Genomic DNA, 12,590 nt, shown 5'->3' on the forward strand with positions numbered 1-12,590 from the left:
GATTTTCTATTATATAAAAATAAATAAATCGAATTGTTTGGTTTACTTTCGTCAATTATCTTTATATAATTATTCTGCACGTGTGTGTGTTTAAATGGGTCCCTGGATAGTTAAAATTCACAATTAGATCCGAAAATTAATGCTATAATAGAATTCTAGGGCATATTGACATGGTTAATACATTAATATTGTAAATCTTATATGCCAATGATTTTGAAAACCGCTAATCCGACTACTATGATATTTTTTTAAATGAAAGAACACATAACAAAGCAAGTTTCAAGTAAAGTTTTATGGTTTTAATTTCGTCCATAAAATATGAATATATTAGTGGTGCCATTTGCCCAAAAAAATTTAATTTAAATTTAATACAAAAAATGGTAAAACATTTTCCCTGGCAAAGTCAATAAGAAAAATTGTCAATGTATTGTATTAACTTAAATTTTAGCAGATACAACGATATACGTTTGTTTGGATGGAGAAGTTTTTAAGCCCATTTTTGATACTTTAAAGTATAAAGTATAAATTAATTAACAAGAAGTTATTAATTTTTCAGATAATTCGAATATACACTGTTCACACATAAAAGTATAAAAGGAACGCCGTGTTATTTGTGAACAATGAGGTATAAATAACAAATTTAACAAAGTTTGAACCACATAAGAAGCGTAATTTTAATGGGTAACGAAATAAACGGGGATAACTATGTTGCTATTACCATTAATTATTATGTTACTTGCTCCTGTGTAAGCTTAAAAAACACTTAATACAAAAAAAAAAATATGCTTAGAAAATAACAAACAGGATAGTTATGTAAAGTTGATATCACTGAAATAATATCTTCTATGCATAATATAAAAAATATTATAATCTACACGTATTACACAAATGTATTACGTACTTATCTACAAATGTTAACATTAGCAATTAAATTTGACACTGATTCACTATTTGTACGAACAACTAGTAATTTTATAATATTTGAACATTTTTTTGAAATACCTATGTTTTTGAAGTTATAGATGTTAAAATTGATAAAATTTACATGCAAATTTGCATATACAATTTTTAAAATATGTAAAAAAATTATTCAAAATTTAAAGCAAAAATAATTATATGACATTGTGGTATAATAACATTTGGGTCGTAAAAAAATGTTGTATTATCAAAAACTTTTATCACAGTTGAAAAATTTGATTTTTTCAATTTAAAGTGTCCTATTTTTTTTTTTTTAAAAAAAAATAATAAAATTCCTACGTTAAGTAATTGAGTATAAAATAAAAACATAAACGTATAGGTATTTCTTTTTAAAAGAATATTAAATATGCATAAAAATATAAATAAATTTAAAAAATATTTACTTTTTCCTAAAATTAACGAAGTATTGAAAAATATGTATTTTATATTCGTATTGTTTACAATATAGTTTTAGCTTTATAGAGAGTATTCAGACAATTATGCAATTCATATAACTTCTGAGCTCTAACAATTACGAATACCAATTTTATTTTCATAAATCATAAATGTAATTAAAAACGTTGTTTATATTTAATTATACTCGTATTATTGTCATATACATACAATTTGTAAACATCAGTGCATTTAATAATTAATTTAACCTGAATGAAACCTTACTATATGATTTTGCGTGTTTGACATAGTAATAAACATTATGTAAATGAGTAAAGATATAATATTCGGTATTTGTTGTGTTATACTTTTATAGTTTATACCTATTTAAAAATTACTAAGGATATTTAGATTAAATTCTAAGACAAACTGGATAAGATGCAGAGACCGAAGGGAGTGGGTATAATGGGGATTTGTCTCGCTTTAGTTGCATCTTAGTACATGATACTATCATGATGATTGTGATGTAGGTATAATCTTGTAATAATCGATTATACATTTAAATAAAATTATAAATCATAATATATATATATATATATATACATATATTAATGTTTCTATATTACTACAATTATTGTAGTATTGTTGTATTATTATAGTTCAAACAAACTTTTGTCTTAGTTTTTTCTAATACTAAAAATATATGTATCATTTTAATTTTTAACAAAACATAAAATATATTTTGAACAAAGGATTTACATGAAAAATAAATTTCTATTCATCAATTCACAAATCATTCGTTTTTATAACAGTTTACTCTTTATTGTAATAACAAATACTAACAACAATATAGTACAAAGTATAGTATAAAGAGAAATTGTTTTTTAGAACAATGACGATCAATCAGAACGTGTTATTTCCGCTCTTTTCGAACCTAATTTATTATTCTATTGGTTTTCACAAACAACAAACGATCTCTTCTATCCCATTGCAGCTATGCTATAGAAATGATTAATGCGGTGGAAAGATACGTTAGCCTATGTATTGCCGTTATTCAGACATTCAGAACCAATTCTCAAATTGAGAAATTGTTGCATCTATGTAATATAAGATTTAAGGTTAGAGATCTCTAGATTTTATTTGATGTTTAATATACATCCAAGAAATACTGAAATATTTTTTAGTATCCCTGTTGAAAATTCTATTATTTCTATGTATTGGGTTTAATCAAATTTTATGTTCATCAAAATGTGTCATCAATAAATATATGCGCAGTACAAGTTTATATAACTACAATCTCAGACAATTCGCAATTAATTATTTTTTCTTTTTAGATTCTGAGTAGAGTGACAACTATATTGATTTTATCATAATATATTTTTGTTGTGAGTATACGATAATTTACTATCAAAACATGTAAACATGTTATAAAAATGCTTCGATTTTTAAAAATCGAGGTAGTTTTGGATATCAATTCAAATCTAGTTTGTAATTTTGAGATTTTTTTAAACTTAAAAATATTCCCAATACTTATTTTTATAAATAAGAAAAACAATCAAAAAATTAAGAAAAAACGGTAATTTTTAATAAATTTTTAAGTTTTGAAAATATAATACAATGTTCTTCGTGAATAGTTTATATTGAAACTATAAAATCTAAAAATTATATAAAGACGATTATTTTTTATTTTTTAAAAATATTTTAAGTTTTAATTTGGATATTTAAAATAAAGTTAAGAATATTTTAATTATTTTATCATAATTTAAAAACATTATTCATAGAAAATCTTTTATGTATTTTATATTATTATGAATTTTATTATACATATCTAACTTAAATTATATAATAACATTGATTTTATGTTATTGATTTAGACTTAAGAGATAATCTATTTTCGCTATTTTACGGTAATTACTGATAAAGATATTATTAAATAATTAAATACTTATAATATTCTAAACAGAATATTTCAAAAAATATATATCAACCTATTATAATATTTTAAAAGCAAAATAAACGACTTTAATTGAAATATAAAAAAAAACATATCACTTGGTGATTAGGCTAATGGACCTTTTCCACTTTATCGTTTTTCGCATATCATTAAATTCAGATTTAACACACCTATAACAGAGACCCACTCGACACCCAATACACAGCAGAACAGTAATCACCTTTTTTATTTGGAGGTAGGTTAAAGTAATTAAATATAGTTTATACCTATACACACGCATATATATGTATTATTAATAATTATATTTTATTAGGTTCAAGAATGAATACTTAATTTTATAAATAAAAACTGGATACAAGTCATAATATTATTATAGACTTATAAGTTAGTTCCTCTCAGGCTGCAATTAATTAATTTCCATTGCTTGTTTCTAACCATGGTATTTAAAAAAACAATCTATCTATAGTTATTTTTTATATAATCCATTTACTTTAAATATTATTATTAACGTCATATATTATTAAAATAACTTATTAATTTTATTTTATTGTACACTGTAATTATCTCCAATTTACTCATATAATATTTATATCATATTCTACACGTCATAAAGTACATTCAATTAAGTACTTCACATTTATAAGATTAACTAGTTAAATAAATTATACATTTTTATTTTATATTAACTAATTTTGTATACCTATATTATGTATAATTTATAATAAAAATACAGAATGCACGATAGTAGACAGTAATGTTTTGTTATAATTATTATTTTATTAGACCTAATTTTTAGTGACCAGATGTATTATATTGTTTTATTATTAAATAAAAACAAATATTGCAAATCATATATAAAATAGGTATAAATGTTTAAATGTTTGATATAGTATTAACGTGGATATATTTTTAGTTGTTACAAGTACCATAATATTATATTGTTTAAATGAAATCGACATTTACACTTTCGGACTTTACCTACATTACATTTTTCCTGAAGACAGCAACTTTATACTGTTTTTCCTACTATTGTAGCTCTAATATAAAGAACCAGTAGACTTGATACACTAACTTAACACATGTGACTATACAATCTACGAACGTTCAAATCATTCCGTTCAACCATTCTCTCCTGGCCGAAAAACAGTTTTACATCATTTATGAGTCTGTGAACTTATAATATGTTATATTACACACAATATATACAAATATTTTTATATATGTATATTTAAAATTTTTAATGATATTTTATAACTTGGTGTCGGTGGTAATCCTCATCTATAAAAATTAAATAATCATTCGAAGTGAAGATTAGTAGGTATTTTATTTTTTTTTATATGTATATATTATATGTAATTAATTAATTTAATGTCAATTCATCTCATATTATTCAAACCGTATTTAATATTTAATATTTTTACGTTTGTAAATATTTTTTTATGCTTATTATATTAAACTGGACTTTAATTTGAATTCGATTTCGACATGATAGAGACAAGGAAAACACCGGTATAAACGATTTATATACGTTTCACAAATGTGAATTATAGTTAATTTTTTATTGTGTTTCGTATAGAATGCGTTGAACTGGATTCGTAAATAAGAAATTAACTTGTAAAATAGGCAGCATGTAATCGTATCAAAATATTTTAAATCAAAAACAGATACATGGAATGTACAAGAAAAATCAATATTGGCCGATATCTATAAAAAAAATATGAAAGTATCTGATATTCTGTATTAAAAAACTAACCAAATAACCTATTATAAAACTGTTTTTTGTCTTTACTATAGTACCTATGCTCTTTCAAAGCCCATACAAATTATATTGAAGATGCGTACAGACAATCGTATAATTTCAGTTCATGTTTGTTGTCTAGACGATCTCGCAATTCTGGTACAGTACAAAGTATTACAAGTGTTCCCACTACTAGTGCAGTGACGGTGATCGACAATATAAGTATTCCCAATACCAGTGATGTGGCAATGATTGATAATGTAGACATTCCTAGTACCACTGCCGCAGTGACAGTAATGAAGAATACTAGCACAAACATGGAAAGAACTGAAGTATCTGTGCTGCAGTGACGGCAGTAGAGGGTATCACTGGCTTCTTATGTACTATCATCATTGTGATGTCAGTAAATGATACCACTTACCCAGTATCGAGTTACTATACCAAGTAGCTTTGATGGAGTATGATACACGCATTCCAATTTCCAAGTACTAGTACAGTGATAAAAATGAACCATCGAACTGACCAGTACCAGTGTAATGGACGTGATGAACGATATTATATAGGTAAGCCTATTCAGTTCTGGTGCAGTAGCGGCAGTGGAGTAGATTTTCAAGACCATTTGACGAGGTGGATTCTATGCTCTAATACTATTTAAATGTTGAAGTTGTAATTTTGGACTTGGTGTTTTTTGATATTTCTAGTATATATTGAGTCCGGATCATGATTATACGTCAAACAAACAGTGATTGTTGCAAAACCATTCAATAGTCAATAAACTGTTCGTCGTAAGGCGTTTGGTATATTTTTTCAAGTTCTAATGCCTACATATTAAAATGTTATTATTATATTTAGTATAACAGTATTTAAAACACAACGGTTTTACTCAAATGAAGTTGTCACAATAAGATTTACTTAGATAAAAGACGAAATATGAAAATTTTATCAAGTAACGTGGATAGTTCGCGTTTTACTTGACCATTCCTCAGATTTACTGGATTTTGAGTTTTTCCAGTAACATACGTAATATATATATTAATAATAGTATTTATATACTATATAAATATTATATTATGTATTACCAATATCACTTATTTTATTTACCTCAATATTATTATTACAGTAATAGATATACCATCTCAAACTGTAGTATGTGGAGATCTAATATCGCATACTTACGAATTGTTGTACGAGGGCACTTCATGATATTTATCAAGTTATTTATCAATTGCCAATAATCAACGTTGGGAATACATATTGCATGTTAAACCAAACAGGGAGCAGTCGGCATAGACTTATGAGTTTATGGTAGTTGGCATCAAGGTAAAGCAATAACATTTGATACTCGATTTATATTGTATTATTTTTCTGTTATAATCTGTTATTACTATTATTGGTATTATTATAATTATTATGATTTGTATTGTAGGTATATTTGTATTACCGATAAAACATGAATTTTTCTTTACATTAAATAAGTAATATATACAAGAGTACATTACCTAGTTTTATCTTACATAGCAGGTGGGCGTCTACATTATCTCCCTCTTAATATACATAGTTGTATTATAATATTAATAGAATAATCAAATTTCTGTATGCCGTGTGATAATATGTAATATTAATAGTACACTGCTCACTTATTTTATTATTTATTTCATAGTTAATGTAAATTTTTGTTTTTAGTTTAATTAAATTATTATTTTCGATTGATCTGGTTTATTATTTCACAACAAAACATATATTATATTTCAATAAAAAATAATATTATAAGTAAGTTGATTCATGATTTGTTTTTTTTTTCAATAATTAAATAAAATGTTCTATTTTGTATGCATTATAAAAAAAACAAATTGTAATCAAGCAAATTATTCATTTATAATTGTTAGGTAGTTAGGTACTCGTATATTTTATGAGCGTTCCAAATTTTTTGGAAATCGCAGCTTTTTTTTTTAACACCATAAGTGCTCCGTAGACGAAACGGTTTGATAATCATTGATCTATGTTATATATTTTATCTATGATAATACGTTATAAACTATAGTTGTTGTTGAGTATAATAGGTAACTATATATTATAGAACTATTTGTTAAGATTATATAAAAAAAAATAAGTATAAAAAACAAATTGTCCTTATTTTTCCTCGTAAATAACAATATTTTAATTGGTTTGATATGTAATAAATAGGGAGGATTATTTTTCAGGGCTCATCAAAATGTAGTGTAAGTATACTCAAGTAATATAAATAAAAGTCATACTGTTGATCGTCAATATTTTATCAATGATAAAACATACATTGGACATAATATTTGCAAGTGTATTGTTATATCTTCAACATCTAGAACAAAGGTTAGTCTTTAATTTTAATATGAATAATGAACATTATTAATGCATACAAGGATGGATATAAAAATAAATTGTCGTGCCAATGAGCGAGAGCGGTGTTAAATGTTCTACGAATGTTTTTTTTTTTTAAGAACATAAAAAATAACATGTTATAATTGTATGTTTTATATCCCGTAGGCTGTAATAATCAAATGTATATTATACTAAAATATTAGCACATAAAAACTATTAAAAATTAAACAGGTCGTTATACCCATGATTTTATTTTAATGAGTAATGGCCGTATCGTGATCAGGAAATTAGATGTACCCGTTGTAAACTAATTAAAACGACCTGAACAATCGTCACCGAAACGTTTCTAATTATATAGTAACAACATACAATTTAAACACTATTTTTAATGTTACTATACAATTTTCGATCTATTTTTACAATTATTTAGAAGCAGCGTATAAATTTAAATTGTTGTGGTTAATACTTTTACTTAATATATTTATATAACTTATCAGTTTAATGCAATTATGCTATAATATTATGAGGAAATACAAAGACTTTTACTCTAAACCAGTTTTAAAAAAATTTGATTTACCTATATATTTTATTATAATTCAAAATCAAATAGTTGTAGAAACTTGAAATTAATTCTCAATAACTATAAATATTGTTATTTTTTTATGAATGATATAATTTTCAAAATATTTTGGCTTTTTTTGATCTTTTTATACGCTAATAAGTTTTTTTTTTAGTTTTAAAAAAGTTTGAATAGAAAATAATTACCACAATGAAAATATTAATATCCATACATAAATATGTGAATTTGAAAATTGGAAATTACTTATAGGATATAATATTTATGTATACATATAAATCCGTAAGTACATATGAAAAATCTTACAGTCTTGCGTTGAAATATATTTAAAAAATTCTATTTATTACTTACTTAATAAAATTAAAAAGTTCATTCGAAATAGTCGTAAAAGACATAATATTTTAGATATACATTTTAAAGGTATTTGTTCAATGCACGAATGCCCCTAAATTGCCTATATATAGTGCCGTCGTTGAGAAGTATAAGAATTTTGTTTATGCACGTCAACTGAACACAATATTAAAAAAGTTGTAACACACTTAATATGTTATATACTTTTAACCGCATTGACAGATTCACTGAATGATTAGGATGAATCGACGATTAAATTAGTTGAGGAAGAGTTTTCAAGTTTTCGTCTGAGTATAATATTACGGGCGTTGTAAGTTATCAGGCAATGTGATACATTAGTTGGCTACATGTACACTTTACCCCATTAATTTTGGACAGCTCTTCAAATTACAATTTTTGATCTTATAGAAATATAGAACAATACTTTGCTCGTATTAAATAAAATATTGTATCTTTAATTAAATATTTATAAAAAAAATTTGATATCATTTAATTAAATAGCTGAATTCGGATAGATATTTTGATGTATGTTTTGTTGTTTTATAACTTATAATTTATCGTTGTTCTTATAAGTTACTATAAAATATGTCAATATATAATATTGTTTTAATTAAATAAATAACGTTTTATATTAATTTAGTACATATTGATTAATATTTCTTACTTATATTTTTATAAGGTAATAACTATTGCTACAGAACTATAATAAACATTATGGAACTATTATTCACTTTTCTTGTTTGTATTTCTAATACATGTATTATATCAAACTCTCGATATTACTTATAAATTGTCGTCACGCAAAACTATTCCTTTTTGAAAAACGAGAACAGCCTATCAACATAATTTTAGTTTTCATATATTTAATGATCGATAAATACGTTTTTACTTTTAAGATATAGTTATTATATTATGTGTAAATTATATATTCAAGATATGGTACGAATAAATTATTACATTCATATGTAATGCTTTAATTGTTAGTTATGTTAGTACAATGAATTCGTATATAATTAAGAATTCAGTAAGAGTAAATGCAGTATATGTAATATTGAAATTAAAATGGATGATCAGTGTTTAAAAAATTAAAAATTATACCTATCAAATGAAAATGTATAAATATTAATTAAAGTTCATATTTGATAAAAACTAAGTATCATAATATAAATAAGTATTGAATAAATAAAAAATAAATCTATTGTATTTAAAATGTTTCAGTTTAGCTAGAAAATTTTTGGTTGTGTACAATGTTACTTACATTGCCTATGAAAATCGAGTAGTACCACAATGCCCAGGAAGGGAATACGTTGGCTAATAATTCACTTTGTCAGTAACATATTATATGCATTAATATCTTCACGGAAAAAATGACTTAATACGATTAAACTCGTGTTATAACAGATAACTTATAAGTCATTATTACTAAGGAACGTGGGGCCGAAGTGTTAATAAACTTTGTTTTCAAGTTAGTGGCGAATTCGTTGTTCATCGATCAAGATTATTTATTTGTTATTACTATTGTTATCATTATAAACAGATTTAAGTTCTATAACATGATGTAATTACATACAATTGCTGAAGTGCACTCACGGCTTCTATACAACAGATTGAGAGTAATAAATGGTAATATAAAAGAATAAATACAAAATATTACAAAACCATATTCAGGAGACCAAGGTGTAGCTATAGAGACGTCGTATTATAATTATGTAAATTATCGTTATTCCTGGAAGAAAATAAAATGGATTTCCCGTCCTTGAAGATAGGGGACGGGACTTGTGCCGTGAGGAGAAATTATGGAAATCGTCTGCAAACGTTGTAGCTACTTATATATTATACAATAAGTATACAAGGAATATACAACAACTAGCACGCTTGCCCGCAATTGTTTTTTCTCCAATAACCAATTTATTTAAAATGTGATGATTAAAGTTTTTAAACATCCTTAAAGATATTAGTATTTTTAAATACTCGACATTTATTTGTCTTGTTGTTATCATTTATGATTACATTTATTTAAATTATAATCTCTCTTTTTACTGTTGACTATTTAATGGATAATTTGTTTGAAAATAATAATGTATCTAAAGAGTTTATATCTTATTTTAAAGATTAGTTCTCAGATATCAAATTGTTTAAAATGAGGATAAAATACTTTAATCATGGCTTGTAAAAAATATAAGCTGAATGTAATATTAAATCAAGTATTTATTGTACTTGGACCAGTTTTAATAATTATAAATGTTTGTTATAGATTAGTATTAATATGATTTACAACACCATAACCCTCGTTATATCTTCCAAATGCATTAACATGATCCGTTGCTATTTATCAAATAAAATCCATTAAACAATTCAAATACTAAACGTTCGAGTTTTGATTTTTATGACAGCATTTTCAGAAAAGTCATCATGACAAATTTATAATAAACATTAGAACGGAAGGGGATTAAAAACATCAGGAGTTTGTATCTCCACATGCAGACACTCCTATTGTACGTACAAATAATTTCAAGAATTTTAAAATACGATCTTCGAGTTTATTTAAGAATATCAAAAACTAAATTTTTAATAGCTGCATAGTCGGAGAAAAAAAAAGGGGGGTTTCTTTTGGTAAATCACCTCGTAATAATATAATATGATATATTTTACGCCGGTGACTACATTATAGTATGATGACGGTGGTGGCAGCGTCTTGTGCCGTACAAGAGCGCACGCCGCCGCCGACGGTAAATAAATTACCATCGTTATACGCATAGATCACGGCGCGACCGCGTCCGCGTCCCGCCGCGTAACTTCGGCCGGGCGAGGGTCATTACGTACTGGAATACGCACGTTGTAGTAGGTGTAGTATTGTGTGACGGCGGCGGCGGCTACACAACACGGGCCTTGTTGTTCCACGGCCGCCTCGAAAAGTGGGACATCGATTTTCTTCACGTCGGATACGGTCGCACTCACACACCCACACACCCATACACCCACACAGGCGCGTATACGCGCCGCCCGGCGCTGGCCGTGTATAAAATGCGATTGGTCGCGGTTGCCGCCCGCCGACGGGGGATGAAGTGTGCGTGTGTGGTGGGGACGGAGACGCTCGCGGAAACGGGTCGAAAAGAGTATAATATATGTTTAGTATCGCGGAGGAACGCCGGTGAGATGATGATGTCTGCGAAGGGGGTTGGGGAGGGTCGATGAGGCGATGTGTACAAATGGTAGTTTTCCTTTTTTTTTCTTTTTTTTCTTCCCTCGCCATCTCGTTTGTTTTTGTACACATACATACATACAATATATATATATATATATGCACATCCGTGTGACAGACCGAGCGTACACTTATTGACGGAGAGACAGAGAGAGAGAGAGACACACACAAAATATCAACAAAGGTTGTGTACAAAAAAACACACACGAAAATGTGCATAATTTAATAGGTATTTCATCTGCATATATATATATATTTATATATATGTGTTTGTGTATATATATGTAATACTGAGGTAAAAATTAATCATGTGGGAGCGTGTGTTTGATACATCGATTGCCCATCGACGTTTTCGAGAGACCTTGAACTGAAAATAACGTCGTTTTTCGTCCACGACCACGCACACATAACGTGTATATTATAAAATACAGAGACGCATCATTATCATCGTATAAGGCGCAATAACAAAAATTAGCATTGAATAATTATATATAATTTCATGTTTAACGGTTAAGTATAACGCACGAAATATAGTGTGTGTCTGTCTGCCTGTCTGTGTAAATTATGTAAATATTATGTATATAGATTAAAGGGTTTTTAATTCGATACGGTCGTTACTACGTATGTGTTTGCGTAGCTAGTAAATTGATTTGGCGGAGGCGACGTGGTCGTCGTCGTCGCCGCCGTCCAGGACTGCGCTTGCGCGTGGCCGGCAACCCAGATTTTTCGGCGCGGTCGGGAGGGCTCGAGACTCTCGACGTTCCCCTGCACCCACTCGCGCCGACCCATCGCGCCACCATTCGGCTGTTACACTGCCGCTGCTACAGGACATGCGGGGCAAGAGCAGGAGCAGCAGCAACCGAGGCGGGCGGCGCAGCGTCAACAGCGACGGCGGTGGCGGCACCGGTGTACGGCGAGACCTAGAAGAGGACGACGGTAACCGGGTGATCGGTAGCGGGTCGCGGAAGAGGTTGATGCAGTGGCGGTGTACCTTCGTCGACGGGGTGGGCGTACGCGGTGGAAGAGGCACGACGATGGTGGCGTCAGCGTCGGCGTCGTCGGT

The 12,590-nt window shown here is 27.8% G+C and overlaps 1 long non-coding RNA gene across 1 annotated transcript in view; it reads left to right on the forward strand.

Moving 5' to 3' along the window:
- LOC114130204 (uncharacterized) overlaps positions 1-11,284 on the forward strand; it is a 32,784-nt gene extending 21,500 nt beyond the window's left edge. Inside the window, exons 2-7 of the long non-coding RNA XR_003592903.2 lie at positions 5,185-5,669; positions 5,744-6,062; positions 6,163-6,362; positions 7,244-7,388; positions 9,544-9,790; positions 9,863-11,284. This is a non-coding gene — a long non-coding RNA (uncharacterized LOC114130204). The remainder of the gene's footprint in view (positions 1-5,184; positions 5,670-5,743; positions 6,063-6,162; positions 6,363-7,243; positions 7,389-9,543; positions 9,791-9,862) is intronic.
- Positions 11,285-12,590: the final 1,306 nt, after the last annotated feature.

This window comes from Aphis gossypii, chromosome 1 (genome assembly GCF_020184175.1).
Source record: "Aphis gossypii isolate Hap1 chromosome 1, ASM2018417v2, whole genome shotgun sequence".
Lineage (NCBI taxonomy): Eukaryota > Metazoa > Arthropoda > Insecta > Hemiptera > Aphididae > Aphis > Aphis gossypii.